At 42.3% G+C, this 26,181-nt stretch overlaps 1 non-coding gene across 1 annotated transcript; it reads right to left on the bottom strand.

Moving 5' to 3' along the window:
• Positions 1 to 24,811: 24,811 nt before the first annotated feature.
• Positions 24,812 to 24,883, bottom strand: TRNAT-UGU (transfer RNA threonine (anticodon UGU)). The gene has a single exon. It is a non-coding gene; the product is annotated as a tRNA-Thr (tRNA).
• Between the last annotated feature and the right edge of the window lie 1,298 nt (positions 24,884 to 26,181).

The following is a 26,181-nucleotide window of genomic DNA, read 5'->3' as shown; positions in this document are numbered from 1 at the left end:
TATTATCATCAACCCACTCAGTGAAATCACGTGCTATTTCACTTTATTGTTGCTGCCTCCACACGATATCACTTACGACAGGAAAGATCTCGTAATGAAGTGATTAATGAAGGCAATATCTAACCCCCCTATTTCAGAGTCTCTCCTAAGCTCAATACAATCGTCTGGTGGTAATGAATGCATGAAAAGAGAGTCGTTACTGGATTCAGGGGTTTGAGTCATCATGTTATCATCTGTAATATCACCCGTACGGCCCAGCTTCACTTTGTATTCTTCAGGCTGTCTTTTGCAACTCCTTCCTTCAGGCTCTGTCCCTCTTTTCCCCGGTTCAGGCTCTCTCTTTCTTTTCCCTGATTATACGACTTGATTCCATCATTTAGGACTGGCGAGATTTTTAATTCAAGCTACAGTTTCTACCCTTTAAGTTACCGATATCCGTACACGAATAAATCTTTAGGCCCTGGGTACGTTATGGCATTTTCTTTCATTTCACTGGTGTCTTTGTAAATAAACTATTGCATTGTTCTCGTTACTCCTCACGTACCTCAGAATCCATAATAATATAATTAATTACATGATATAATACATGATATTCTATTATATTCTACAGCAAAGGTATCAAATAAGTGCAGAAGTTTACATTAAAAAGTACAAAATATAGATCGACCTTTTGATTTAGAAATGTTATACTCAGTCCTGAACTGGAACTGAAAATGCAATCGTGTGTACGTGATGCAAACTGAAGGGAGGAGAGGGATTTTGGTTTACCTGCAATTACATCAGTTAGTGAGAGCGGGGAGGTGTAACGAATAGAGGTGAGAGTTAAAGAAAATTAAATACGCTTGGGAAATGAAGTAAAGGCCACGTCAGTGGTGAATGAATATGAGCAAGAAAATTAAAGACAATAAAACAAACTTTAATAAGCCGCGAAAAAATAGAATGAAAACATAGACATTTTTCGGTCACGTCAAAGCTGGGTTAGTAGTAGCAAGAAGGGAAAGATACTCGAAAAAAAAAAATAAGCCGCGAAAAAATAGAAATAGATTAAGAAAAATAAACCATAAAACACAATAAGCAAAAAAAAAAAAAAAAAAAAAAAAAAGGAAGAAAAGAAACGAGTGGGATAGCAACATACAGAAAAAATTTGGCCACATCAGAGGTGAATTAGAGTTAGCAAGGGGATCATTTGACTATTAGAGACGAGAAATACTTTAAAGAGAGGCCAATCAGAGCCCCACACGCTGCCCCTCCACTCCTAACAACCCATCTCCCTACAGAACACCGGTGAAAAAGAGATTACAGGAGGGGAGAGAGGCTGGGGAGAGGACAGGCAGGAAGGAACGGGGAGGGGAGAACGGATAGTGAAGGGGAGAACAGAGAGAGGGGAGAGCAGATAGAGCGAGGGATAGAAGAGAAAGGAGCAAACAGGAAGGGGAAAACGGGGCAGAGAAGGGGAGAGTGGTGAGAGTAAAATTCGAGTGGGAAAGATCGGGAGAGGAGAATATTAAAGTACAAGGGAATACGAAACTTCATTAACAGCAAAAGACTTATCGGTCCTTTCGAGGCTGTGTTATAAAACAGGCTATAACTAGGGTAATTAGTCTATGTGCAGAAAACAATGATAGAGAAGGAGGAAGGAAGAGACGAGCAGGGGAGTTCGGATCAAGAAGGGAAGAGGAGACAGATAGAAGAATGGGGAGAGAGGGAAGAGAGAGAGGAGTGAAGAGAGAGAAGCGGGGGAGGACAAGGAGAGGGAGAGTGAAGAGACGTAAACAAAGAAGGGGAGTGGAGAGAGAGAGAGAGAGAGAGAGAGAGAGAGAGAAGACTCGAGAGACAATAAACAGTGAGAAACAGAGAAAAGAGAAACGAGTGGACACACCAAAGTTGCGGTGAATGAAAAATAATAATGATAATAATAATAATAATTATTATTATTATTATTATTATCATTATCAGTTGTAGTAGTAGCGGCAGTAGCAATATTGTTGGTGTTGTTACTGTCTTTTATAATACCAAATCCTCGCATGGTTGCACCGTTACTAGCATTCCATTTCAGCTAAAGTTAGACGATTTTATTCCGATAAGAATGAGTCACAGAATTTTTTGTGTTAATACTGCCAAAATCAACCCTCACATGACTAGGGCAAGTTTAATTCCCTGATCCACCAAACGCCAGACGGTTTTATCCAGCTGAGAGTCACCCGAGAGTCATGATCCTGTGAAAGAACTGAGGTCAGAAGAAATGTGTGGTAAACTGTAAACATCAAAACGGTAGCGAAATAATATCGTTTTCTCTGCTGCTCCATTTTCTCTCTTTCCTGATCCCCTCTTATCTCCTCCCTCCCCTCACGCTTTCCCCTCTCGCCCCTCCCCTCATTCTTATCTCCCATCCCCTCTCTTTCCCATCCCACCCCCGTTACTCTCTTTCTCTCTCTCTCTCTCTCTCTCTCTCTCTCTCTCTCTCTCTCTCTCTCTCTCTCTCTCTCTCTCTCTCTCGACTTTATACTTAGGCTTCAAAAGACGTCCAACCTAGGAGTTTTCGCACAAGACTAATTATTAAGAAAGTCAAGGACCATGTTAGGAACATGGCTTTGCATCGTATGAGCTTAACCCCTTCTCTACGACAACGCACTTTTATTATAATCAGGATGAATACTCTTTTCACTCTAGCTTAGCCTAAAATTGTCATCTCCCCATCTTGAATGCTGATTTGGAACAGAGTATTATCCCTAGAGTAAGGTGCTGGTCACGAAGAAGTGTTATGGTAAGGATATAGAGCCATATAATCGTCTTTCTTATTATTCTTAGTCTTATTGTTATTCTTCTTCACCATCATCTCTTTGTCTTCATCTTCATTATCATCATCTTTTTCTTCTCCTCCTCCATCTATAGAGCAATGAGATAAGAGATGCAAAAGGACCAAAATCTGCCAAGTGAAGAGGGAAAAAATTACAGACGAATTCATTCAAGTTAGGGATGGATCTCTGATGGTGAAGAGGTTTGTGAAGCTCTGTCTGATACGTCCAGTAAGGAAAGTCTCGCCTAAGCTGAGCAAAATCGTCTGGTGGTGGCAAGAATAAAATACTATGTACGTCACCGGAATGTTGTTGTCATTCTTGTTTTTGTTTTTGTTGTTGGTGAAGATAATGATGATGATCATGTTGTGGTGATGGTGGGATGGTGGTGGCTGTGGTAGTCCCAGAGTTTTTTTTTTTTTTTTCTTTCTTTTTTTTTTTATCGTGAAGCCAATGGCCTGCGGGCTGAAATTACCATTCTCCTGCAGTCCACCAGTCCAGTCCAGAGGAAGGTGAGGGACGCTTGTATCATCACTCGGTTATATCGGTCCCATCGTATGAAGGAGTCCCTCTCCACCACCACGTCATCAGGTGAAAGAGTTAAAACGAGTTAAATCTGAGCTAGCATAATGAAGGCAAAAGGTTAGTACAACTGCGTAAAGATCCAAACTCTGGCTGGCAGGGTAAGCAGACGGATAATTATGGCCGTTGTTAATCCCTTCACTGTAGGGGGTCTCTCCGAAACTGAATAAAGTCGTCTGGAGGCAGCGAGAATAAATAAAAAAAATCTCGTCACCAGCCAAATAAGGGTTTAATTAGGTCTGATTAAATAATATTACATGTTCAGTTACACTGCATCAGTTTCATTTACTTCACTCCAGTACGGTGGGTGTTGGAGAAGGTTGCTGTCACGGGGTGGCACCGGTATGAATGAACGGTTCCACCGCCCAGTTATACAAATGTCCCTCAGTTCCCTACCTAGGACAATGGACCACAGGAAAAAGGGCAGTTTCATCCTTAAGTCCACTGTGGTTCACGTTTCAGATGAGCCTGGAGTCACTACAATAACAACTGCTCATAATCGTGCCACCTCGAAACGATACATATTCAAATCAGGAATGGCCTCTGGTTGTGAAATGGTCAATGAGGGCTGTTTTTGAATCCCTGCAGGTTAGAAAATATGACCATCCATCCATCCATCCATCCATCCAATCCTTCACTGCCCCATTAAGAGTGTAGGAGCATGAGGCTACAATACTCAGTCCTGACATTTAAAGCGAGAGTGACCAACCGTATGTCCCCATAGGTAGGATTTTGTGAGTAATAAACCCCATCCACCCCTCGGATGTAAACATTTGCAGACCCCATTCGGTTGGAGTGCCTTAACCCACTAGACTACCAAGAGTCGTGTGGCTTCATTATCACCCATCTTAGTAAATGTTAGCCTGGGTTCGAGTGAATCCTTTGGCTTCTCATTCACCGTGGAGTTACCTGAAGGCGGTATTAAACATAGCGAGTGGCCTGTCGCCTTTGTTGAAGCCCACGATAGCAAAATCAAAGATAGTGCCATTCATGAAGGTTCTTGCTGAAACCGTATCCATATGAGCGATAATCTAGTATCAGTTAAGGTTAGGTCATACCATGAACTTAGCTTCTGGATATTTTTTCTCCAGTGCAATGATTACCTGGTAATCATTGTCGTAGTCAGCAGTCTCGGACACACTAAACTTTGGCAGCCGCTCCTCTGGAGACTGCTCCTTCGCTGGTCCTTCAGTGGAATGGGGTATTTCAATCTGCTTCGTCCTCCTCTTTGTCTCAACCATCACCTATCTTTGTCATCCTGGGGCCATGCCAGGGTTTCTTCCATTTCATTGGGCGTTCATGGGATTTTGGTCAGGGTGTTGGTGATTGGGCTGGACTGGGGAGGCGACCCACTTCCCGCTGTCGTAGTTAAATAAAAGCCACGTGAGCATCGCCAACAAAGTAAAGAAGGCGTCGTCGGGCTGTAGGGATTAGCTTCAGTGGCATCCATCCACGACCAGCCATGTCCATTTAAAGTATTTTTCAGGTTACTTCAGGGACAGTTAGGCCAGCTCAGTCCATCCAGTCCATTCAGTTCATTCAGTTACATTAGTTCATTCAGTCCATCTAGTTCATTCAGTTCATTCAGTCCATGCACTCCATTCAGTCCATTCAGTTCATTCAGTCCATTAAGTCAGTTCATTCAGTCCACTCAGTTCATTCAGTCCATCTAGTTCATTCAGTTCATCCAGGCCATTCAGTTCACTCCGATTTAGTCAATTCAGGTCATTCAGTCCGTTCAGTCCGTTCAGTCCATTCAGTCCATCTAGTTCATTCAGTCAATTCAGTACATTCAGTTCATTCCATCCATTCAGTCTGTCAAGTCCATCCAGTTCATTCAGACCATCTAGTTCATCAGTCCATTCAGTTCATTACGTTCATTCAGTACATTAAGTACATTCAGGTAGCTTCAGTTTACCCTGCCCTCTCAGTTCTCTGCAATCCATTCAGTACATTCAGGCCACTTTAGTCCATCCAGCCCACTTCAGTCCATTTCAGTCCATTCAGTCCACTTCAGCCCATTCAGTCCACGTTAGTCTATTCAGTCCACTTCAGTCCATTCAGTCCACTTCAGCCCATTCAGTCCACTTCAGCCCATTCAGTCCACTTCAGCCCATTCAGTCCACTTCAGCCCATTCAGTCCACTTCAGCCCATTCAGTCCACGTTAGTCCATTCAGTCCACTTCAGTCCATCTAGTCCATTTTAGTCCATTCAGTCCACTTCAGTCCATCCACCCCACTTCAGTCCAATATCTTAACTTCTTTCACTCCATGCTCTCTATTCAGTCCATTCAGGTCACTTCCGTTCATTCAGTTTATTCAATCTATTTCAGTACGCACAACCCATTCAGTCCATCCACTCCGCTCCAGCCCAGTAGCCTAACTCCATTCACTCCATGCACTCCAGTCAGTCAGTTCAGTCCATTCAGTCCATTCAGCTCATTCAGTCCATTCAGGCCACTTCAGTTCATTCAGTCCACCCAGTTCATTCAGTCCATTCAGCCCACCCAGTTCATTCAGTCCACCCAGTTCATTCAGTCCATTCAGCCCACCCAGTTCATTCAGTCCACCCAGTTCATTCAGTCCATCAGCCCACCCAGTTCATTCAGTCCACCCAGTTCATTCAGTCCATTCAGCCCACCCAGTTCATTCAGTCCACCCAGTTCATTCAGTCCATTCAAGCATTGTTAGTGAAAAATTACTGGGATCAGGAAATGTGAGGAGCTGACAGAATTCAGCTCGCATGAGGCCTCAGGTACACAGTATATTAGCCTTGTCATGGCCCGGACACTTCTCCGCCTTGTATTCCAGCTGACACCAGACCATCTAGAGTCAGCCGAGAGGGAGTCATAGGAGCCTAATATAGCCTTCTCCTCGTCCTCCTTCTCCTCCTCCTCCTCCTCATTCCTTGGTCACTTTTCTCAGGTAGTGGACAAACTACGAGTTATATTATCTATATCAGTATCAATCTATATTAGGTCCACTACAGGGCCAGACCTTCTCCGAGGGAGGGTGACAGCCAGAGGAAATCTTGCCAATGCTGGAGAAGTACAAATGAGGAAGGGGTGTCTGTGGAAAGAGTGGTGCATGTGAAAGTCGAAGTGTTAGAATGACCATAGTTGTGTGTGTGTGTGTGTGTGTGTGTGTGTGTGTGTGTGTGTGTGTGTGTGTGTGTGTGTGTGTGAGAGAGAGAGAGAGAGAGAGAGAGAGAGAGAGAGAGAGAGATAATTTGTATATATACCCTTGATTCAACCGACAGTGTGCGAACATAGTCTGCAATCATGTGGAAGGATATACTACCAGTACCCACTATAAATGTCCGCCAAAGCTTGGGTTCGAATCCAGGGCTCCAGTCATACGCATTACAAAACGAGTACTCTACCAACACACACACACACACACACACACACACACACACACACACACACACACACACACACACACACACACACACACACTGCAGTGGTAACGTTCCCGCTTGCCAACTGGTGGACGGGAGTTCGCGTCTCGCTCAAGTTGCGATAAGTTTCACTGACGAAGTGGGTGGTTACTGTCCCCCTTGAGCAAGGGGAAGGGTGTGTGCGTGTGTGAAGGTCACAGCCTTGCCCTTAGATAGGACTATATGAGCTCTCAGCTCCCTTCCGGGAGGGTAAAAGCTGACAATCACGACCATCAAGTGATCCTGACCGATCCGGTGAATTACACACACACACACACACACACACACGAAATAGTGATCAAATATTTCCCTCAATTACACTTTCCTGCAGAAGAGAAAGTTCTGTATTTCCCTCCTTTCTATTAAATTTCCACGTCTGTTTTTCAATATATGGCTTTCCTTCTCAAGTTTTGCTATCGAGGGCCTGCTGGACGGGATAGAGCCTTCTATTTTATTATACACTATTATGTGTGTTGTTTTGATTCGCATATTAATAAATCATAGTGGCAGAAGCTACACCGTGTGAATCAATAGGCTGACTGTAGCTATCCTTCTCTCTCTCGCTCTCGCTCTCTCTCTCTCTCTCTCTCTCTCTAGTTCACCTTTATCCCCTATGGTTTCCCTCCTCTTTTCTCTCTTCAGACTCTCTCAGGGTGCCAATTTTTTTCCTCGAACTCGCTCCATCTCCCTCCAAACTCTCCCACCGCCGCCTCCCACATCAGTTCACTAACCTCCTACCTCTGATATTTCACTTCCAGAGCCGGGGGGAGAGAAACGGCCGGGTTGCTCTAGAGGATATAAAAACGACGAGTTAATTCCCTTTGTGAGGCTCTACCCCGGCCGGACAGTGGCTCCCATCAAAGGCGGTCAGCTCACTTGATTTTGCTCAGGACTAATCCTTTTAAGTCATTAATGGCCGAGGCTCGCAGACAAGCGGCGTAAACAGATGAACGCTGGGAGAGGATGGGCTTTTAATACACAGTTGATGGCTTCGGGATGGAGAAGAAATTTGACATCATCTTCACTCCTACGACGTATCTTTCATATTATTTAAACCTACTTCTTTAAGTTTTATTGGCCGACGCTCACAGGCAAGCGGCGTAAACAGATGAACACTGGGAGAAGATGAGCTTTTAACACGTATGTGAAGACGATAATGGAGATGAAATTGGACGTTTACTCCTTCACTGGAATTATTATTATTTTTTTTTTACATATGATCTTACTCAACCTTAATCATTTTAAATCGCTAAGTTCTGGATGAAGGCTACCAGAGGTATGGCTTTTAATTCATACGTGAAGAATTCGTGAAGAAGAAAAAATTTAACGTTTTCTTCTTCACTTGAATGGCTTTTTTAATGTGATTTTACTCACTCCTATTCATTTTACGTCATTAATCGTCGAGGTTCACAGGCAAGTGGCGTAAATAGATGAAGCTTAGGAGATACTGGGGTATTAATACACAGGTGAAGGATTTGGACAGCCTGAGAGTTAGTTAGTTTGCTTATATTACAATTGCCTTCACTCGCACAGCTTCCAGAAACTTCACAGCCACATCACATTCAATATTAAAGTGACCAGATACGAAACAGAAAGAGGTCAATGATAACAGTTGTTACCGAGACTTTCCTATCTTGTATATTTATTGAGAGTCTTTACAAATACGAACCCTTAATGTTGATTCCTTCAGTCAGATAACATTTTGTATATTTTATAATGTCTGTACCTGAACTGTTTGGCTCATCTTCAGAGAGCTGCCTAACAGTAAAGGGGTGAATGAAGGTTGTGTTTATTTCCTCTAGCTCGAAACACCTCTCCTTAACTGACTAAATCATCCGGAGACAGAAAAGTAAAACATAAAGATCTCATGGTATTCTAGGGTTTAAAATGGAATAAGTGTCTTGTACTGTCTTTATCACTTCCTGTTTCTTCCATGAGACCAACAGCCTTGTTGGTTTTCTGGTGACATACAGATGGCACTACTGGCTATCTTAAATCTGAAAAAGCAGGGGAAAGGGCTGATGATGATGATGATGATGATGATGATGATGATGATGATGATGAGAGAGAGAGAGAGAGAGAGAGAGAGAGAGAGAGAGAGAGAGAGAGAGAGAGAGAAGGCTAAGAAGGATGTGGAAACATGGTATGAGAGATTTTCTAAATCACAATAGCCTCTGCATCCAGTAGGGTGAGAGGCGTGTATGAAGAACAAATTGAATGGAGGGTTACGGAGGGCAAGAAATGAAGCGAACGGGGTAAACTGCAGATCTGTCAAGAGGGCCTAGTTATGAATGTTTCTAAATTAATGAATATGAAAGACTTGAACGAGTGGAAGTGAGTGAATGAAATTGCTCTCGGCTATGGAGTGGCCCCGTTGGAGTGGCTATTTGGAATAAATACATATAAGTTCAATAAGAAATACTGTATCCTAGTTCAATGTTTTTTTTTTCTCTCTCTCTCTCTTTCGGTTAAGTGATAATGATACAGCACATGTCAGTGTCAGTTCAAGTACGAAGTACTGCAGAAGATGAAAGCCATCCAGAGTCCCCCACAAACTTAATCTTACCCTGTGGATATGGAAAAAAGGTTGTGTTGCAGAGTCGGCTTCAACTTAGTGTGGCCTGTGAGACTGAAGAGGGATAATTTCTCTCAGGAGACCTATTGTGATAAGATATTTTTGTTTAGCAGGATCGCATTTCCCGTAACTATAACAGCAGCAAGCTCATAGTGTAAAACACACAAAGCATTATAAAGTTATCGAAGTACATCAAGATAGCTTGGTTGTGGGTGGTTACTTACGGATTGAGGAACTCTAGTGCAACCAATGAATCAGATAAACCTGTACAGTAAAAGAAATTGCCACTTGCCGGTGAGGAAAGTCACTCAGAGAGCTCATACCTCCGCCAATGCAATTGCCATTAAAACGGATCCAGATCCGGATCCGCCAAAAATTTTAATCGGTTCTTTCTTGGTCTATGACCCACCTTTCCTCAAAATTTCAATGAAATTCACTGAGAACTTTTGAAGATATTGAGCGGGATACTCCGGATCCTGATCCGGATCCGCCCCCAAATTTAACGATTTCTTCCATAACCCATGGCCCACCCTTCCACAAAATGTCATCAAAATCCGTTCATAACTTTTTGAGGAATCCAGTTAACAGACAAACAGACAAACCAACCAACGCGGGGTAAAACATAACCTCCTTTGCTGGGGTAACAATGGAGATGTTTGAGTAACCTGTAAAGAAAGAGAAGATATCATCTCCTTTAAAGAAAAACAGACAAAATCAACGAAGAAGGCAGATTAACCTGTAAAGTGAACAAGTACAAAAGTACTAGACAGGAAGTTTAAGGCCCTTCGGTTAATGCCCTTGGTGAGGTGGGGTGTGGAACGGTATGTGAGGGTGATTTTGTGTAGTGTGTGTGTGTGTGTGTGTGTGTGTGTGTGTGTGTGTGTGTGTGTGTGTGTGTGTTGTGTGGTGTGATGTGGTGTATGGCGTGGCTTCGCTGAAGCCTACGGAAGTGAAGCACTTCGTTCCGAAGAATGCTAGTGAGAGGAGACGGACTAAACCTTTCCTAGAAATGTCATGCATCTAAAAATATAGCTCCTACCCGTAAAGGAACTGATTGTCACCAGTGAAGTCAGCTTAACATGTAAACAAGGAAAAGGTAGCATCTTTCTGTAAAGAAAGTCAGCTTAATTCCTTGAATCCGAATCGTTGATACTTTCAGACGACTTTATTCTAATTTGGAGAGACATTTGGAACTGGAGGGGTTAGATGTAACTTTCATTATCTTCTTCAGCACTAGAGATCATTCCTAAGTTGAATTAAATTGTGTGGCATGTAAGGAAGCTTCAAGTTACCAGCATCGGTGAAGAAAACTTAATCTGTTGGGAATAAAAAGTTAGTATTTCCCTCTCAAGGAACCTAGGCGCAAGAAGTGAAATAGTTGCATTAAACTGTAAAGAAAGATAAGATATACATGCCTGCATGAAAGTCAGCTACAACAAATGAGAAAGTTCTCAGAACCGGGTAATGCAAATATTTAACTTACCGGTGGTTGATATAAAAGTCAAGAATGGAGTCCTCTATACCTGAAAAAGAAGATATATTAGAATTATCTGTAAAAGTTTTCAACTACGACCAATGAAGAATCAGGTTCGACCTTAAAATAAAGGGTGGGGGGGTGCTTTAGCACCTGACCATAAAGAAATTCTGCTGTAACCAATACATTCATCATAACCTTTACAAAAGACAATTGTAGCACCTACCAGTAGAGAAAACCACTTGCCCTACGTAGCCCCGCCTGTGATTTTGTAGAAAGGTACTTGATATGCCGTCCTTCATTCCTTTATTAACTGTAGCGTCCAGCACCTTCCTGGAGGATGCTGGGTAGGAGAGGGTCTGTGAATACATAAAAAAATATATATATAATTAGCAATTTAGCATTTACATGTCAACGATGTCAACTGCAAGCAATGAGTAAGAAAGGTATGTTAGATCTGTCTGAAAACAAAGAAGCTACAACCAAGCAGGAAGTCAGTTACTTGTGTTGAGAAGTGTTTACACCCATTTGTAAAGAAAGTTGGAAGCAATGAAGTTACCTTAACCAATTTGAAAGATAATTTCAGCAGCTACCTTGTACAGGAAATCACCTGCATGTGATGATGAGACAGCTAATCCATTAACGCCTGATGATGCCATGTCTGGGGTATCATGGAGAGAGAATAGCGTGCCGCCTTCCCGTCCTTAATTACCACACGAAATTGCCAAACACCTTCCTCTGAAAAGGGCGTTGGGAAGAATATGATCTAATAAATAAATTAATAAATAGAATAAAATATTAACCACCTACAAGTCAAGTCAATGAACTGTAACCAATGAATAAATGAGCTTAACCTGTAATGAAAGAGGTTAGCACCCACCTGTGAGGGAAATAACCTGTTACCATTTTACACATCATAAGATTTACTCTTGAACTGTAGTGAAACAAAACACACTACCTGTTTCGAAAGGATGTCACCTGTATCCTATGAAAAACTTAGCACAACGGAACAGTTTGCGGGCTTCTAGCCTTTGGTTCCTTCTTTCTTGCATTAAAAAAAAAAAAAAGAGAAGTTATTGAAAGTCAGATTAACCTGGAAGGAAAGAGTAGTTAGCAGCTACATATAATGAAAGTCACCTGCAATTAAGGAAGACTACAATTCAATCTGTAAGAAAGAAGTTATCATCTACCTCTAAAAGAAGATCAGTTGCAACCCATGAAAGAATTAAATTAAACTTCGAAAGGGAAGCCATCTATAACTAGAGAAGAAATCATCATTACCAGTGAAATCAGGAAAGCTGGTTCCTCCCAATTAAGGAAACAGATGTTACCAGTGAAGTCAAAATACCATTAGAGAGAGAGAGAGAGAGTCACCTTTATTGTAATTCACCGGGTCGGTCAGGATCACTTGATGGTCGTGATCGTCAGCATTTTACCCTCCCGGAAGGGAGCTGAGAGCTCATATAGTCCGATCTAAGGGCAAGGCTGTGACCTTCACACACTCACACACCCGTCCCCTTGCTCAAGGGGGACAGTAACCACTCACTTCGTCAGTGAAATTTTTTGCAACCTGAGCGAGGCGCGAACTCCCGTCTACCAGATGGCAAGCGAGAGCGTTACCACTGCACCAGCGAGCGGTGTGTGTGTGTGTGTGTGTGTGTGTGTGTGTGTGTGGAGATAGAGAGAAATTTACGCTTAACTTAGATGAAGTAAGTCAGTTTAGTCTGGAAAGGAAGAACGGTCAGCGTCTACCTGTTACGGCAGTCAGATTAATAAGAAAACAACTAGTACCCACCTACTGTATAAAGGAAGTCACTGAAAATAAAAAAGCTTAATCTGTAATGAAATAAGTTTGTTCCTAACTGCAAAGGAAGCTATCTGCAACCATTGAAGGCTACTTTCACCTGACTGAAGAGAAGTTGGTACCTGCCTCTGAAAGGATGTCAGTTGCAACCGGTAAATCAGCTTTAATTCTTTTATTTTTTTTTAATAAATAACAGAACGGAGGAAGGAAAAACAAATGAATAAAAAAAATAATAATCCATACACCAGATTACTGGTGTCCTCTGTTCATAAAATATCTGTAACAGTTAGAACAGTTGTGGGTTGAAATTTGGAGGGAAACAACTCTGGGGAATCGAGTTCCAGAGAGATGCAGTTCGGGGAATGAAAGAATTCCCCTTAAGTTGCAGATAAAGATAAATTTGTTCTATCCTTCAAGAAATTTTTCTGTAACTAATGAATTCTGCATATTCTGTGGAATAATACTGTATTATTTAGCAACCACTTGTACACGAAGTCACCTACAACCAAGCAAAATATCCAACCTGACTTCGCATAGAGGATTTTGTACCACGTAGATTGGTTGATGACAAACTCGACTTCACCTGGAGTTTTATCAGAAGGCTACTACTTGCTTCAGGTAACTGACGTTATTGGACAACCTTAAAATTCGCCCTGACTTAGTTGTACATGCCTCATACTGTATATCAGTGATCTTGAACAACCTAATGATCCGCAATAACTCTGCTGCAGCATGGAAATAAATGAAGAACTCCTCCAGCCCCGAAGCCGCGGTAGTCCGGTGGTAATTATCGAGTGGGGATGCAGCTACGAGCAAAGCGATATGCCCTTGGGACGCTGTTTCCTGCAGTTGATCTGCATTGTAATAGTTACACATTTTCACCCCACCCCCATGGTGGCCTGCGTCCCGTGTCTCCAAGTATCCGTTTTAATTTAGTTTCATATAAAGTGAACATTTGCCCTTAAACAATCGCTCACAGTTAATGAATGAAGAGTGTATTTAACTGCTGCACAATACAAGGCATAAGAAAAATCGTTGTGCAGTAAAGATGCTTCTGCATTTCAAGTGAAACCCTTCTTACTACAACACTATTACCTCTACACACACACACACACACACACACACACTGCCATATATGTCACGCTGGCACATCACACAATACCACACTTCAAGTTTCCTCACTTCAAACTGACGCATCACACACTGTACCTCTGCTCGCACCTCACACTGACACACCACGCAGTACCACACCTAACATTGACATAATCCCACATTACCACACCTACTTCACAAACAATTTATCAGATCAGGGATGTCCTATGCGTCCCCGGCACGGGGCTCTCATCCTATCTAACAACCACTGCAACGCCTAGCAGACCATCCAGAACAACGGTCTAACCATAACCCTCTAACCATAGACCTATGGTTGTAACCATCATCACTCGCTGTAACACTGCCACTCTCACAGCTCAATGGCACCTTGAAACCAAAGTCCTCCCCGTTAGAAAGTATTTTGACATGAGAGGCACGCAGTTCTACCCGGCAACCTCCGCGAACAAACACACAACACTGCTGTCATTATGACGGAGCCATACAATGCAACTAGACACGCAAAATATCACCACACAAACAACATGACCCTCTTCAGCAACATCCCGCCTCCAAACACTCCAGCACCAGCAATGAAGAAACATCTCTTTTCACAAGAAGAGCAATACAACACTTCGATCAGAACGCTATACTACACCACCCTCCATATCTCTAAATAGAGCTGATCGAGTTCATCTTCCGAGGCTGAAATAGGACACAACCCAGACATCCTCACTTACCGCTCTCGAACTGAGTTGGATGAAATCACAACTGACACGTGCCTTGCTTCTAGAATAGCCCCATACGGCCTAACTAAAATAATAGAGCACTGCTCAGCACATACCGCACTAAGAGGAAGATAAAAACATCAACGTTGCAGGAAAACTATGAGATGACCCCATTAAAGCAGTTGCTAACCTCTTGTCGACGGGTCTGCTGGACAAGGAATGAAAGGGGCTGAGCTACAATAACAGCAATGACGCATCGCACATTATCACACCTCATACTGATATCACACAATACCACACTCCCTTACCTCACCCTACCTCACACAGACACAACGCTGTCACATCTCGCACTAACACACCACACATTACCACATCTCGCACTAACACACCTCACCTTAACACACCTCGGACTCACACCTCACCTTACCACATCTCACACTAGCACACTTCACACTAACACACCTAATACTGTAGTATGAATATCTAGTGGGCGCGTGACTCGAATTGTGTTTGGAAGTGAACGACCCATTCCAACTGAGGTATCCTAGAAAAATTACTCTAGGGAAAATATTTAAACTCATTTTCTTAATAAGCTAGGAGAGATTACCTTAGATATTTACTGATGAATATACGAAAAATAAATAAATGTTGAACTAAAGTGGCTATCTCCTAAAATTCATACTTGCCTATCGATTGCACAAGGCTAAGTCTACTAATACCAAGTCGGATCACTTCCTTCTAAAACAGCTTGGAAACAGCTCCAAGCTCGCGCAGGGGGCAGAGCATCGGAGTGACGTCGACTAGCTCTGGCATGAAATAATGAAACCCCAGAGTTCAGTAACTTCAGTTGACTCCTGACCATAACGGTGAGTGTATGCTCACCCCACTCATCAGACCATGACACATTTTCAGTCCGGAGAAGTGAGGGAAGGAGTAAAGGTGTGAGGGAACCTACTACTATATTATAAGGTTAAACGAGTCTACACTTCTTCCCCTTCTTCGTTTTCCCTTATCATAAATGTTTAATTTGAGTCTGCCCTTTTATACATTTTCTGTTACTTAGGCCACCTGACGTCACACAAGCCACGCCTCCCTGCGCACTGACGGAAAGTGAACCGACTTAGTATTAGTAGACTTAGGCACAAGGGTCGTTAAGGCAGACAATGAAATTCTACCAAGCCACAAACTTCCCCCCTAGAACACGACATGCAACAATCGTATTTACTCCCAGGTCCCCATGTGTACTGCTGGGCGATTGGGGATATTAGCGAAACAAAATTCGTCCAAGGGTCTGACCTGTCCAAGAATACCTGAAGGGGGGTAGATAAGGGTGGGAGGAGGAGGGGGTTAGGTAAGGGTGGGTGGAGGAAGGAGTTAGTTAAAAGTAGGTGAGAGAGGGGGTTAAGTAAGGGTGGGTGGCAGGGTGGAGAAGGGAGGTAGTTAAGGGTGGGTGGCAGGGTGGAGAAGGGAGGTAGTTAAGGGTGGGTGGGGGAGGGGATTAGGTAAGGGTGGGTAGGGGAAGGTGGTGTGGTGGTTGGGGGGGGGGCTGGAAAATCCCTGACCTGCCACTAATTTCTCCTTTATGAGTTCCCGTTGCCAAGAGGAAGCTTGAATATTAAAACTGCTCACGACAAGACGCAACGGAATTGTTTGTATATTCACCAGCCGTGTGCCGAATGAAGGTAACAACACTGTAGCCTACTGTATAAAAGGTAACAGCCATATAAGGAGCAATAACCTTATAATAAGCAATAATTAGGTCTGCGAACAGTAGTATAGTTTAACAGGTAAGTGCCTGTCGCCTACAAGAGGGTCATTAGGGCAAACAACCAATTTTTAATAACGTCTATACTGTAATTGGTACTGAAGGCTTTGTACAGTCGTGGCCATAAATAATCACCTATCATCCTGTATCCCGTGCCTCAGACTGGCTCCTTTATGCGCGGCAAGTCACACTGGAGTAAGAGGGGCTGAGAGAGAGGGGCCAGAGAGAGAAGATGGGTGGGGGGGCGAGCGATGGTGCTGGGGTGGAGTGAGGGAGGGGAGGTAGGGAAGGGAGAATGAAATGCGAAGTTGTGAACACAAAATTTGTCTATTTTTTTTTTTCATTCAGGGCATTATATAAAGGAGTTACTATTCCGTAGATAAAGATGCATTACACTTTGTATAGCGGCGTCAGATAACAAGCTTTAGATAGGTGGTGATAACAAGGACTGGCTCGTGAGAGAAATATACTGATGTGACATCAAACATTTGTGAGGAGCCAGATACTTGTGTTTATCCGTGTATTTTGACTTCAGACGCAGAATGGAATCTGGATGGCTTTGACTTCCGTAATGTTTGTGTAAGAAACGTCCTTTACCCTTACATGCAATTAATTTTTGGAACTAAATATTACATGCAACCTTTGACATGGCTGTGTCCACAGTAAATATGATCACCCTCGCGGTATACACTCCCTCTATACAGTCACCATCATGTAAATTCAGTAATTATTTAATGACATCTCTATATGAAAAGGCTATTTAAAATAAATGTGCATAAAAGGTAAATAAATTTGATGTCTGTGCTCATGGGTGGATATAGTAACGGTATCTCTCATTACCTGTTAGAGGGAAAATGAAACAAAATCCAACCCAAGCTCCCAAAATATATCTGTGTCAATGTTTACCGACACTGGACAAGCCAAAGCAACCAGGAAAGCCTTAGTACGCAGTCCAGTGGCCTCATGCCTTAAAACCTCATGCAGACTTCGCGGCACCGGGAAACAATGTTGTTGATGGTTTGCTGGTTTTGTCTGAACAGCTCCCACTCGTCTTTGGTGTGCTGGAGGAAGCGGGCCCGTGTCCTCTCGTTCTTTGGCTTCCACGCGTAAGGTGACCAGATTTATTGGAGCTAAAAGCGGAACATTGTCATGTGTACAGTATGTGTGTGTGTAGAGAGAGAGAGATACACTGACTTAAATGCGAGTGACAGCGACGGCTGCTACGCAACACCTCACGTTAAATGTCTCAAACGAACTCCAGTGACCAATATACAGTACGGTGCGGTGAACAGGCCGACCACAGTTACCAGTTATATTAACAATTCGGTATTTCATTTGGTTTGGATTCGGCATAATTTTACTAATTCATCATAATTTCATAAAAAGGTCATGTTACATCTAATGTAATAGTAATTTTCTAATAGCGGGATATTTAAGATAATTTGCACAAAAAGCAGGACATTTTATTCACAATTAACCCCCTCGCTGTCACATAAGTTTTTAAGTTTTCGCGGGTGTGACAATCTCCCCCCCCCCCCGCGGCCGCGCGCTCCGATAATGTGTATTCTCGGCTTATTTTCACGACCCAAAAATATTTATTTTCCCATCATAGCCACATATGGTACTCGCCGATGTTTGTTCTACACGATAAGCAAAAAAAAAAAAAAAAAAAAAAAACATACTATACAGAAGAAGCTGAGAATAAACATTCGTGACGCCGATTTCACTTCCCAACATCATAAGTCGAATGTTTACGAATCAATACGAGGTATGGTCTTCGAGTAATAAGCGATAAAGTAAAAACTCTGGTTCGACAGCATACAACTTTTATAATCGGAGAGATTTTGTGGCGAATTTTCAGTGAGAGCAATAGGTTTTTATTTCATTATCCGATGCAGAATTTCATTGGCTTTCATTTAAGACAAGTACGGTAATCCTAGGCCTTATAGTTCTCGAGAAAATTGCAATAAGCTATGGTGTATTTTGTCGCGCGCTGAAGCGCCGGCGCCGCGCTGATTATTTCCCTTAGCGCGCGAACATGTTTTATGCTTGCTAGCTACGGTTTCTTCGATTTTATACCAACAACTATCTTATATAATTACTTCTTTTTAGTTTTTAGTCCTCTCGGAAACCACACATGAACACAAAACCTGTTGCTAGCAACAGAAACAACTTATTTCCCTGTCATTTGTGTTGAGGTAAATAACAACATATATGTATATGTAAATATACTGACAGAAAGAGTTTATATATATAGATATATATATATATATATATATATATATATATATATATATATATATATATATATCGTACTTCTCCAGTGGCGATGATCTTCCTGCAGGACCACATCGGTTGGGAGAGGAGTTTTGTAATGTGTGTGTGTGTGTGTGTGTGTGTGTGTGTGTGTGTGTGTGTGTGTGTGTGTGTGTGTGTGTGTGTGTGTGTGTGTGTGTGTATTGTTCTGGAGTCAACATCTTTTCCATATGAAGTTGTAGTATCACACATTTTACATAATAATTTTTAAAGCTGTTTAGTCATAATTAACAGTGTGTAATAAGTGTGAATGATGAACAACCAAATATCATTTCGCTGTTAGCTGTGGTATAGGAAGAAGGTGGATGGCAGACCACAAGGGCCACCCTGTTTCAATTATAAAATGAAGGTTAGGAGAAGTGAAAAGATATCTGAATTGTGCGTAAGTGTAAAGTCCTGGGGAACCATTTATTATGTTGGTATATGTGAATGTACTTAATACCATTTAATAGAGGTGTATAATGTGCTAGTAGAGTTGTCTTTTATCTCTACTTTTTGCATAAGCCCAGAGTATATGTAATGCTCGGCACCTCACTTTTTAGCTGACCTCAGCACCGCGCCCTTGTCCGGCTCGGTGACTGTACAGCGTCAGAGAGGCCGTTTTACAGTTATAAAGGGAGGTGGTGTCGCTCCTACATATCTCTCGGGTCGCTATTATATTATTCTGTACCCAATAAAGAGAGATTTAATCTGCTCATTTGTCACCCTACGCTACCACTTAATAACAGACCAGCTTCCACCTTCTCGTGGCAGAGGACCTTTGGTGGGAAGTGTCGGGCAGTGACGGCGAGTAGCTGACGTGTACTACAGACAGTGTCGTCGATCCAACACGGTGGTCTAGTTATACTACACAGCAGAACACTTAATATGTCAACTGCTATTCCATAACGGCTACATTAAATTGGTGGCCAGCAGTGCGACGATACATTTTATTGGTGCTAGCGGTGGTACGATATTTAGTGCTAGCCGTGTACCGATACATTAAGTGTGTGTGCATGTGTGTGCGTGTCTGTGTATGTGTGTGCATGTGTATGTGTGTGTGCATGTGTATGTGTGTGTATGTGTATGTGTGTGTGTGTGTGTGTGTGTGCGTGTGTATGTGTGTGCATGTGTGTGTATGTGTGTGTGCATGTGTATGTGTGTGTGTGTATGTGTATGTGTGTGTGTATGTGTGCACGTGTGTGTATGTGTGCACGTGTGTGTATGTGTATGTGTGTGTGCATGTATGTGTATGTGTGTATGTGTATGTGTATGTGTGTGTGCATGTGTGTGTATGAGTACCTAACCTCGCGTTGCATTTCGCTACCTTTGTGCTTACTCAGGTGAACAAAACCTGCTATTCCTTACGAGGACGTGCGTCACTATTTCACTTTCTTTTCACATAAAACATAGCCCAGTTTATCAATACATAGGAAACACAGTACATTTCACCAAAAGAGATATATATATATATATATATATATATATATATATATATATATATATATATATATATATATATATATATATATATATATATACATGCAATTGTTCCTTACGAGGACGTGCGTCACTTTTTCACTTTCTTTTCAAATAAAACATAACTCAGTTTATCAATATATAGGAAACACAGTACATTTCACCAAAAGAGATATACGTGACACTTCCCTGTCCCATAAGGTGTAGCAGAGAAGACGCTGCAGTGTTTATGATATTCTCACAATACACATAATGAAATCCATCATTTTATGAAACATACATTATATTTTCACCACAACAGTTCCTGATCGTGCTCTGTATGTCACATCTGCGATACCTAAGGTTTCGCAGACGATATTTTTTGATGATCATGTGGTGAAGTGTTTACATTCATCCACACAAGCATACGATAAACCTACCAATAACACTCATGCTTTATTTCACACAGAAAGCATACGGAATAAATATAACAATATGATAAAAGCAAATATTCCTATAAAAACCTACTGTATTTCCTCTACTCACAACGGCTTGCCCTGGCTGTAATGCGAAACTGACTCCTGACCTAACCATTATTTCATCACGTACACTCATTGCACTATACTCCTATCTATTGCACAATAACACTATCCACCATATATCAGCATAAAACAAGGACTTCATCCACACCTTGGAAAATATTCCGTTCTTGACAACGCGGTGTCGTCAAGCGGTTTCCCGCCTCCCTCAGCTAAGCTGAAAGTTTCACCATGTCTTTCCTCACTCTCTGTTGCACACTACATTCACCTGCATCACTATCACTGTTATTCAAATGTTGAATACTCACACTGGGTGCAGAGAAGAGGCAGCGTAGTTGCTGGGAAACGCCGATAAACAGGGTAGCCTTACCAGTATCTTCGTTGGGCCAGCGGTAGAATAACGGGCACGATTGATTCACCAAAACCTAATTCCCTATTACAAACACAAAATCTAATTACAATAGTGCCCAAAAACGACACACAAGCACTACTGGTACAGTGAAATATGATGCGAGTCCCGGGACGGGGTAGAGAGAGTAAAATTTAAATCCCCAGCCGTGCGCTACCTTCCTGCCTGACAGCTGACGTGTTACTAATCATCTCGCCCGTGCTGCCGCGCGTCTCAGGCCCCGAGGTTGCCTAGTCATTACTTTTGGTGAGAGGCGCGGGAACTAGGACGCTTCCAAAAATGACGCAGATCGGCCGAAAACTTTTACTATGACGTAAGTTTTTGTGATTTGAGGACGTAAAATGCGTCATCACAGATAGTCACGGAAAGGCCCAAAGGACTCGCTGCGTGTCATCAACGACAAGAGGGTTAAGAGTGACATAAAAAAAAAAAAAAGCGAGATGTCTCGCCTAAAGGCGGGACTCTGGTCACCTTATCCATGTGTTGACAATCTGGGCCCAACTCAATCTCGATAGCTCTGCACTAATATTTGATCTGTCACGTCAGTATACTTCTCTCACGAGCCAATCCTTGATATCACCCCCTATCTAAAGCTTGTTATTTGACGCCGCTATAGGTGTAATGCAGCTTTATCTACCGAACTTTAACTCTTTTATATGATGCTCTGAATGAAAGAAAATAGACAAATTATGTGGCCACAACTTCGCATTTCATTCTCCTTCCCCTACCTCCACTCCCTCACCCATGCACCATCGATTGTCCCCCTACCCACCTGCCCTTCTCTGTTTGGCCTCTCCCTCTCAGCCCCTCTTACCCCAGTATGACTTACCGCCCGTAAGGGAGCCAGCCTGAGGCACGGGATATAGAAGTATAGGTGCTTATTTATGGCCATGACTGTACATCCTCTTTCTAAGCGATTTATTTTGCATATTACACTTCAGCATTGCCTTGTGTGATGTTTGTGACATTTTACTATGGACAGACTTTGCATCGGTAATACAAAAGAGGATATCAAGGTGTAATGTGCAGAATAAATCGTTTCGGAAGAGGTAATACGAAACCTCTCAAACCACTTGTAATACAACCCTAAGTCTCATTCTTCCTCTGGAATACAATCTTTTCAGTAGTCGGTTTAGATACAGGTGAATAAAAACAAGGTGGAAAACAAAATGATCCCACCATTCTGACCGACCAGAGAATCAAGACGAATACAGTTTAGGCTACATGAGTGAGACCACGTCCACTTCTCAGGCAGCGGCAGTGCGACCTTTGGAGCGTTGCTGGTAGCCATGCCAACGGTGTTCACCCGCCTGCAAGCAAGAAGCTCACCGTCCTGCATACACACACACTTAACCCGAGACGTCCCGTCAATGTATGGGTACGTTGCAACATTTTGCATTTGCCAGTCCCAACGACGTACTGGTACGTTGCACAATTGCAAGGTCCCTAATTTGCACAATTTTCAATTTTTGTGCGTGATTTTTCGTACATGTACACGGGACACCTTCCTCTATTCCTTTACAAGTTGCCAAGCAGGGACAGTGCCTTACACCGCATAACCTCCCCCCCCACCGCACACCATTGTCTCGGCAATTCACCTGTTACCAGTGACCTGGCCAATAAAGACATTCAGGGCCAGAGTGATTCCCCAATCGATGACAATGTGGAGGACAAAGTTTACATAGCATTAGAGGAAGAAACAGTCAGAAATGATGATCAGGTACTGTGGCAAAAGAAGGGCAGGTATGGTGATGAGTTGGTGAGTGAAACAATGCTTATAATGCCTATATTACTGTTTGAAAACCAATATACTCTCGTACTACGTATAAATTCGTACCAAATATATAAATAAATACCGTTTATGAGTGGTGTGAAATATTTACCCTCCCATAGAACTCGTTTTCTTTGGTGCCAGCCTGTTAGAAAACCCAGTCAGGTAAGCAGGTACTGCTACCTGGATTGACTATTTTAAACCTCAGGTGAGCCATTTCTCTATGAAATTTCAATGTTTCTCACCAAAAGCGGAGGTTATAGCCAAAAAAAAAAAAAAAAAAATCGTAAATATCTCGGGATTGGGGGGTGTCGGAGGTGTGAAATAGCTCGGGACGTGATGGGTTAAGGAGCCGTACTTGTAAAAATGTAAGCGTAAGTTGTGTATAAAATTGCCTTTTCATAATTTATTTGATGGGTAAAATGAAGCGCATCTATAAAGAAAAATGCCTAAAATATATAAATGAATCGCATTTATAAAGAAAAATGACAAATATATATAGCCTACATATATCCTATATTGGAGAAACACACATTACACATGCCTCCATATCTGGAAAGTTTAACGCTCTAACCGGGAATCGAACCCAGGACTCGCATAGAGAAACTAGGAACTCTCGCTAGTCTGCCATGGCGTGATAAAAGATAAGCCACCTGAAATCTATGAAGAACCAGGTAAAATCATTTTGGATGGTTATATTTCAACCCGAACCCATATGATGACACACGCTTCAGAGTAATCTAGATATTTGGTTAGCGCCACGCAACTCAGCAAGTGACAGCAGTTTTAATCAGTCTCAGCCAGTACAAGCGCTTTCATGTTGAAGAAACACGCATTATACGTGTCTAGCCGGGAGTCGAACCCGAGACTCCAAGATAGGAACAAGGCATCTCATTATATAGGTCTGTCTTCTTCGAATCACCGTACTTTCTTATTGTGTTTCTCATTTTGTGTTTCTCACTTTATTTAGACACAATATAAAATAATTTATCATAGTTCATTAATTGAAATGGAACCTCAGTTTGCTTCTTGAGTCAAAATGAAATGGAACATAGAATAAACCTGCTATACAAACCGAGAGAGAAAGTTTGTACTCACTATGATTGGATGTTAGTGACAGGCCTACCTCTCAGTGTTCCACCGGTTGACTTTGTTTACCTCTATTAAACCAGCCAAAACTTTGCTTCACTATATATGACATGTGACTGAGCCAATAATGTGTAAGATCATAATACCCAGGATGATAACTTTAGTTACGACCCCAGAGTAGGACAGATGAGCGTCTGGCCAGTGGCGGAAGACAGAGCTCAAAAACCACGCTTGTCTGACCGCTGACCTAATATAGGACGTTTGATCACTTAACATAAGGCGTTCTTGTGTGTGTGTGTGTGTGTGTAATTCACCGGGTCGGTCAGGATCACTTGATGGTCATGATGGTCAGCTTTTACCCTCCCAGAAGGGAGCTGAGAGCTCATATAGTCCGATCTAAGGGCAAGGCTGTGACCTTCACACACACACACACACACACACACACACACACACACACACACACACACACACACACGTCCCCTTGCTCAAGGGGGACAGTAACCACCCACTTCTTCAGTGAAACTTTTAGCAACCTGAGCGAGGCGCGAACTCCCGTCCACCAGTTGGCAAGCGGGAACGTTACCACTGCACCAGCGAGCGGTGTGTGTGTGTGTGTGTGTGTGTGTGTGTGTGTGTGTGTGTGTGTGTAAAATATTTATTTTTCTTTAAATTCAAACTTTTCTCTGTGTAAATGTTTAATATGTTTTATATACTAATGACATTTAACCACACTGGAATACAGACTATAACTACTGCAAATGCTGCACTGTATAAGACATCGGTTGGCTTTATCTGTAGCCTATGCCAAATCTCCCGGCGGTAAAATGAAGGTGGAGGGACTGTGAGGTAACTAATAATTCCGGCTTCATGTTTACAAGATGATCGAATGCTCATCCTGACTGAAAAAATGGGAGAAATGGAGTTCCCCCGAGCTAAGCCTTGTATTGGACTATATATCCCCGCTAGGGTTACAGGAGGGAGCTACCCCTCCCGGCACGGCAGCCCGGGCAAGGCTCGAACTTGCAATCCCCCGATCACAAGTCCAGCGCGCTACCACTGTGCTACCGCGCCCCCCTCATCCTGACTGAGTGACCACAGACTACTTTGCTCAGGCCATCCGCGTTTCCAGCAAGGGTCAATGCATGCCTTTGCAAATTGTTGCTTCCGTGTTTAGTGCTTAAGATCATATACTGCAAGTTGGTAATAACACAAAAATTTAACATCTTGTCGTTGCGGGAGAATCATAAGGCTGTACTAATTACCGCCATTCGCAACCTGTGCGCACTACGTGACAACGAAAAAAATCCTCCTGAGTTCGACGTCACTTCTGTTATGAAACATCGGGTGTATGATAACGGCACTTATTACCTCCTCCAACGAAATTTGGGGAAGGTTAGGTATGCACCCCTCTTTGTCTCTTTGTCCACATCTCAGAAACTAAGTGATGGATTTCAGTGACATTATGTGGAGATGTGTGCCATGGGCCAAGGAAGAGATTACTAAATTTTGGTCTTGAGCTGAGTTAGAGTCCCGGTTCAGGCCTGTTTGTTATTTTTTTTTTTTTGTCCACAAGATATATCGACATGCCGTTAATGGATTTCAATGACATTTTGAGGTTATGTGGATCATGGGCCAAGGAAGAGTTGATTATATTTTGGTGGTGATCTGAATTGTCTTTTATAGGCGTTGGTGGGGTTATGCACTCTCTGAGTGACGCATTAATAATAATAAGAATATTATTATTATTATTATTATTATTATTATTATTATTATCATCATCATCATCATCGTCATCATCATTATTATTATTATTACTCGCTTAAAGGCTGCCTTCGACAGCCTTTCCGCTCAATGTCAAAAGACCAGAAATGAGTCATAACTCAGGAACCGGTGCCGCGATTGGACTGGAATTTGTTTTATTCTTCAAGTTAGAGTATTTTAATGGTACCTTGCTAAAAAAAAAAAAAAAAAATGCACTACATTGCGCAGTTTTGGGTGTGTTACGGTAACTTCAACATTCACAAAGAAACTGATCTGCCCAAAGGCTGCCTAATCCACTTGTCAAAAAGCCAGAAATGAGTCACAACTCAGGAACTGGTGGCCTGACTGGACTGGAAATTGTTTTATTCTTCAAGTTAGAACATTTTAGCAGTACCTTACTCTAACAAAAATGGCGCTATAATGCGCCATTTTTGCTGTGTTACGGTCACAAACAGACAAAGCAACAAACATACAGAAATTGAATGATTATAATGGAGATTATTATTATTGTTACTTTATACCTGCTTGCAAAACCGTGAGGGGTTATGTGTTTGGTCTGGTTTGTCTGTCTATTGTTCTGTTCGTCTGTCTGATAACAAAATTATGGA

This window comes from Coenobita brevimanus, chromosome 6, assembly GCF_032717465.1.
Source record: "Coenobita brevimanus isolate Jiangsu-jjx chromosome 6, ASM3271746v2, whole genome shotgun sequence".
NCBI lineage: Eukaryota > Metazoa > Arthropoda > Malacostraca > Decapoda > Coenobitidae > Coenobita > Coenobita brevimanus.
Note: the sequence above shows the minus strand (reverse complement) of the source record. Positions and strands in the feature narration are given on the sequence as shown.